General features: G+C 42.7%; 1 pseudogene; it reads right to left on the bottom strand.

The window, feature by feature from the left end:
• Positions 1 to 229: 229 nt before the first annotated feature.
• LOC148005014 (ribosome biogenesis regulatory protein homolog) lies at positions 230 to 2,705 on the bottom strand (annotated as a pseudogene).
• Positions 2,706 to 6,495: the final 3,790 nt, after the last annotated feature.

Raw genomic sequence — 6,495 nt, 5'->3', positions numbered from 1 at the left:
CAAAGTCAAGATAAAAAGGCAGGCCTTAACTTATTTTTGGTTCTGACCATATTAGTTCTATAATTCTCATATTCTCAAAATACATCAACTTCCTGTCAGCGTCTCCATTAATTCATAGTACAGCACTGACTTGAGAGGAGGCAAACCTGTCCTTTCAATGTCAAGCTCATTGAGGACAGCGGCCATCTCCTGAACCAGTCTACAGTACTTACATTTCTAGCTTTTCAGATCAGGTCCAGAGGGGAAAACACTTCTTTCTCCTCTTCACTCCTTGGTTTAGAACTCCTTTCTTCTTGCCACCAAAAGCCTGCAGCCTGGAATGCTTCTTGCCCCATAAGCCTCCTTTTGTTTTCCCTCCTTGACCTGGCAGGCCACCCTTTCTTCTGCTTGATAGTCCTTGCTGGACTATTTTTCTCTTGCCTATCTACCTCATTATCCTCCTCTTGGCAAACTCCTCTTGGTCTTCTTCCCTCATCTGCTTATTGGTGGTCTTGGTCACCTCCAGAGGAGGATTCTTGTTGTTCATGACTCGAAGTAGCTCCAATTGGTTCTTTTTCTTGGTTGCGAAGTCCCAAAAGAGGGTCTGAAACTTCTTCTTGCCAGAGACCTGGGGGGCTTTCTCTTTGGGGAGATGCTCCTGGAAGCATCCCACCAAAGCTGTGGAGACCTCCGGCACTTGCATGGTGCGGCCTCTGGTGTTACTTGGTTGCAGCCGTCCGAGTTGGGCATCTGCATCTTGTGCGCGTGGGCAAGGTTCTGCAGATCGTTCAGCTAGCTCTTGTCCACACATTCTTTCTTGGCCTGAGTCCTCTTGGTGAACTGGTATTCCTCCACGGGATCAGCGCTCCTAGGCACCTCAATCAGCCACTCCTAAGTGTCATCCTGGGCAAGCTTGTAGCCAGAACAGCATCGTCACTGGCTACTCGCCTCTTCCCAAAGGATGTTGTTCCTCTTCTTGGGATGGATAACTTTAAGGCACTCGAACTGCTGAAAGCAGGTGAGTGGCAGTGGCTGGTGCAGAGGTTTCTTTCAGGGCAGACTTGTGGCGGGCTCTTGCAAAGTACACTACCACTGCCTCCTCCATGGTCTCAGTCTGGGTCTACAGCTGTCATGGCTGGTTCATGAGAAGCTGCCTGTTTTCCTGCGCCAGGGACCACAGCTCAGCCCTTCTAGAGGGCCTGGCCTGGTACAGCACCATCAGGGGGTTGCTGTCCAAAGCCATCAGGTTGCCCAGTTCAAACTCCAGCTCTAGCTCCTTGTGTACCAGAATGCATTGCAGCTTCTCTGCTTCTTCCTGTCCTGCCTTGACCAGCAGCAACTCCACACTCTGCCCCCCCCCCCATGGCTCTTGCTTGAGGCTCGGTTCTTTTGAGGACTTTAACTTTTAAGAATGGACAAAAAGTTTACAATTTGATGTTTTCCCTATACGTGAGGACCTATGTTGCCAGGGCAATGGAGTTTTCATTGCACAAAATGAGAATGTAAGACAGATTTCAGGAAAATACATGGGTGAATATATTGAAACCATGTCCCCTCTCAAGGCATACTCAAAGGAACAATATACTCCAACTTACATACATTTAAAGGTGTAGGAAAAAGATATTGGCCTCTGGGAAACAGCAAAAACTGTGGTAATTGGACTGTATGTCACATGAATGGACCCTGGTTTATATATTTCAAGGAGAAGAATCTCCCTCATTCAAGGTCTTTAGATCTTTGGGTGTTAACAAATAGTTTATATACCCATATCAAGGTCTCAACCAACTCTCCCTATCCTCAGCAACTGAATTGTAATGAAATAGTGAGAACTCTGTAGCTCTGGAAGACGAGTGTGCAAATGGGTATTCCCTGGCTCAAAAGTGAGTCTCTGGAAAAATCATTCCAGAAACTGGTCAGTTTGGTTAGAGGTACTTAGCAAGTAGGCTATGGCATTTCCCAGTGACATCATCAGTAGCTTCTTTCCTGGACATTCTCTTGTATTCAGGAGAACCCTAGAATATTCTGTGATATCACCAGTGTTGTAGTGACATCAACTGCCTCTGCACTATCACTTCAGAGCCTAATGGGCTCAGAAGCAGGCATGTTCTCTAGGCTACTCATTCTATTTCAAAGGGAGAATTGTATATATGCAGAGACCAGACCAAGGCAGAATGAGGCCAGCCTTCTATCACATTGGAGAACAACACAAAGTAAAGAGTTCTAGGGAAGGCCCAATGAGTACTAGGCAGGGATAGAGGAGCTTCCTGAGGGAGGTTAGCTTGAGCTGGTCCTTCCAGGAATAGGTCTTATGATTTGGAGCCTCAATTTTCCTAAATGGCTGACCCAGACTCAACAATTTCTGATCAATATGTTGACAGAGAGCCAAGAATTGATACATGTCAAGTGGCTTTCCTTGGAGCTCTTTCATGTCATGGGGAATGCCAAAGAATACCAGGATTATTCTCTGTAAGAATAACAAAATCCTTCTCAGGATAGGCTGCTGAAGTACTTCATTCTCAGCAATGTCCTGTAGGTTACATGGGTAATTGATGCCAGGAGGGATACTTTCCCGGCCATATATCAAGGTCTCAGTTATGTTGTACTTAAACACACATAATTAGGGATTCAAGATATTAAGCAGCCTGGACTCAAGGACTTACGTGCCTTTCATCAGATATTAGCTGAGAATGTCCTCCATTTCTTCTTGTTTGGGCCAGTTTTTGCATTTCAGCGCCAGGGTACTGGCATTAGAAAGTGTGGTATATGTCTATGGTGGCATATGTCATCATCTGTCTATGATGGTGGGGAACAGGGACATAGCTGAATTTAGCTTAAAGATATCTTTCTTGATCTATCAGGGATTCACTGTGTCTCTAGAACTGTTTGTCCTCAGACTTCTGTTTTAGACTAAGCATAGTTTTTCCTGGAACTATGTCCTCATATATGCCAGTTTACTTGCATTTATCTACCTACAGAGTTTGCTCAGAAGGCAACATCCCATCCCTCCATGACCCCTGATGAGGAGGAGAGAATGAAGTGTTTAGAGAAACTGAAAATTGCTCTCCACAAGATGCAAAATGAGAGAGAAGAACTCCAGGATATTCTTTCATTTTAACCCAGAAAGGACTTAAACAACAGGTAGTCACAATGCAAGTTCTTTGTTGACTATCTTGAGATGTCTCTTAAGCCCATATTTCTTCACATCATGGTAGTCTACAACGCCAGGGTATACTCATGGTGAAAATCATTTTCCTGATTCCATCTTAAACATAGAATGTGAAGTTATATATATAAATCCATTTATTTGTTTAGATTGCAAATGTCATCCCCCAAACTTGTCTTTTTTCCTTGAGTCCCCCAAGTCATTCCGATCCTCTTTTTATATAAATGTAATCATTTACATTTATATAAATGAAAGAGTGGTGTGCCTTTGATTTTCTTGAAATATATCATCAGCTACAACTAGAGAACAAAGATAATGAATTCCAACATCCTTGGAGAGACAAATAGTTTTTTATTATTATTAGTGGTGGTCATTTGTTTTTGTTCTTGATAATGCCAATTTAATGCTGAGACCTCGTCAATATATTTGACAGCTTCTTTTTTAGGGGACATAGGGGGAAGATTTTGTTTAGGTTTTTTGAATTATTTCTTTTTTATCATTATTGCATATTTTCTTTAACTATATTTTAAATATTATCCCCCTCCCCCATTTCACCTCAGTAAGTCCCCTATCTTATCCCTCTAACCCTGCCTCCATGAGGGTCTCCCCAGCCATCCCACCCACTTTGTCCCAACTCTTGATGTTTGTTTGCATGCATTACTGCAAGAGGACAGCAGAGGTAGCTGGATTACTCATGCAAATGAACTGACAGAGGATTGTAAATTGCCCTTTAGATTGTCTGGGAATTAAATAAATTTTCAACAAAATATATTTTATTATTTTTGTTTTTATTTATTTATATTTCAAATGTTATCCCCTTTCCTGGTCTCCCGTTCATAAAACCCCTGTCCCATATTCCCTCCCCATTCTTTTATGAGGGTGTTCCCTAGCCAACCAGCCACCCCTTCCCAGTTCCCTGCCCTACATTCTCCTAGACTCTGTGGTCCAGCCTTGGTAGGATCAAAGACTTCACCTCTTATTGGTGCTGAACAAGGCCATCCTCTGCTACATATGCACCTGAGTCATGGGTCTGCCATGTGTACTCTTTGGATGGTGGTTTATTCTCTGAGAGCTCTGGACGGTTGGTATTGTTGCTCTTATTGTGTTGCGAACCTCTTCATCTCCTTCAGTCCTTTCTGGAACTGCTCCCATGTTTGGTTGATCGGATACCACCAGGTTCCGTCTTAGGATACTGTGTAGGTCTGGAATGCTTCATACAAAGTCCATATTGTTTCTTCAAACATTGAATACTTGTTGTCTCACCAATGGAAGCATTTGCAATGAAATCCAAAAGATTTAATTTGAGGCTGCTTAACAAAATATTCCAATTTCCAATATTCTTCCATAAATAGTCTATTATTACTTATCATGTATATTAATATAGATTAAATTATGATACTGCTCTATATATTTTAATATAGTCTTTACTGCCTCTTCCTGGGGTGGTCCCTAGGTGAAGTCAGATGCTTTTTTCACTATGTTATATAATGACTTGAGCAACAACTGTAAATAAGGTATGTGTTTTCCCTAATATCCAAATAGGCCTATGAGATGTTGTGTTTTTGTTTTATTTTTTCCTCCTGGTAAGTTTTTATTATTTTATTAATTACTTGAGGTGGTAGGATGGTTCTTTAGTGGAACAGTGTACCCCAAGGAAATTTACTACCTCTGCTGGTCCCTTTACCTTATCCTTATTGATGGTCTATACTTCATTTCTTTTTTTTCTTTTTATTAACTTGAGTATTTCTTATATACATTTCGAGTGTTATTCCCTTTCCCGGTTTCCGGGCAAACATACCCCTCCCCCCTCCCCTTCCTTATGGGTGCTCCCCTCCCAACCCTCCCCCCATTGCCGCCCTCCCCCCCACAGTCTAGTTCACTGGGGGTTCAGTCTTAGCAGGACCCAGGGCTTCCCCTTCCACTGGTGATCTTACTGGGATATTCATTGCTACCTATGAGGTCAGAGTCCAGGGTCAGTCCATGGATAGTGTTTAGGTAGTGGCTTAGTCCCTGGAAGCTCTGGTTGCTTGGCATTGTTGTACATATGGGGTCTCGAGCCCCTTCAAGCTCTTCCAGTTCTTTCTCTGATTCCTTCAACGGGGGTCCTATTCTCAGTTCAGTGGTTTGCTGCTGGCATTCGCCTCTGTATTTGCTGTATTCTGGCTGTGTCTCTGAGGAGAGATCTACATCCGGTTCCTGTCAGTCTGCACTTCTTTGCTTCATCCATCTTGTCTAACTGGGTGGCTGTATATGTATGGGCCACATGTGGGGCAGGCTCCGAATGGGTGTTCCTTCAGTCTCTGTTTTAATCTTTGCCTCTCTCTTCCCTGCCAAGGGTATACTTGTTCCCCTTTTAAGAAGGAGTGAAGCATTCACATTTTGATCATCTGTCTTGAGTTTCATTTGTTCTGGGCATCTAGGGTAATTCAAGCATTTGGGCTAATAGCCACTTATCAATGAGTGCATACCATGTATGTCTTTCTGTGATTGGGTTAGCTCACTCAGGATGATATTTTCCAGTTCCAACCATTTGCCCACGAATTTCATGAAGTCATTGTTTTTGATAGCTGAGTAATATTCCATTGTGTAGATGTACCACATTTTCTGTATCCATTCTTCTGTTGAAGGGCATCTGGGTTCTTTCCAGCTTCTGGCTATTATAAATAAGGCTGCGATGAACATAGTGGAGCACGTGTCTCTTTTATATGTTGGGGCATATTTGGGGTATATGCCCAAGAGAGGTATAGCTGGATCCTCAGGCAGTTCAATGTCCAATATTCTGAGGAACCTCCAGACTGATTTCCAGAATGGTTGTACCAGTCTGCAAACCCACCAACAATGGAGGAGTGTTCCTCTTTCTCCGCATCCTCGCCAGCATTTGCTGTCACCTGAGTTTTTGATCTTAGCCATTCTCAGTGGTGTGAGGTGAAATCTCAGGGTTGTTTTGATTTGCATTTCCATTATGACTAAAGATGTTGAACATTTCTTTAGGTGTTTCTCAGCCATTCGGCATTCCTCAGCTGTGAATTCTTTGTTTAGCTCTGAACCCCATTTTTTAATAGTGTTATTTGTCTCCCTGCGGTCTAACTTCTTGAGTTCTTTGTATATTTTGGATATAAGGCCTCTATCTGTTGTAGGATTGGTAAAGATCTTTTCCCAATCTGTTGGTTGCCGTTTTGTCCTAACCACAGTGTCCTTTGCCTTACGGAAGATTTGCAGTTTTATGAGATCCCATTTGTCAATTCTTGATCTTACAGCATAAGCCATTGGTGTTTTGTTCAGGAAATGTTTTCCAGTGCCCATGTGTTCCAGATGCTTCCCTAGTTTTTCTTCTATTAGTTTGAGTGTGTCTG

Source organism: Rattus norvegicus, chromosome 6 (genome assembly GCF_021556685.1).
Source record: "Rattus norvegicus strain SHRSP/BbbUtx chromosome 6, alternate assembly SHRSP_T2T, whole genome shotgun sequence".
Lineage (NCBI taxonomy): Eukaryota > Metazoa > Chordata > Mammalia > Rodentia > Muridae > Rattus > Rattus norvegicus.
The sequence above is the reverse complement of the archived record's forward strand: the minus strand, read 5'-3'. Positions and strand labels throughout refer to the sequence as shown.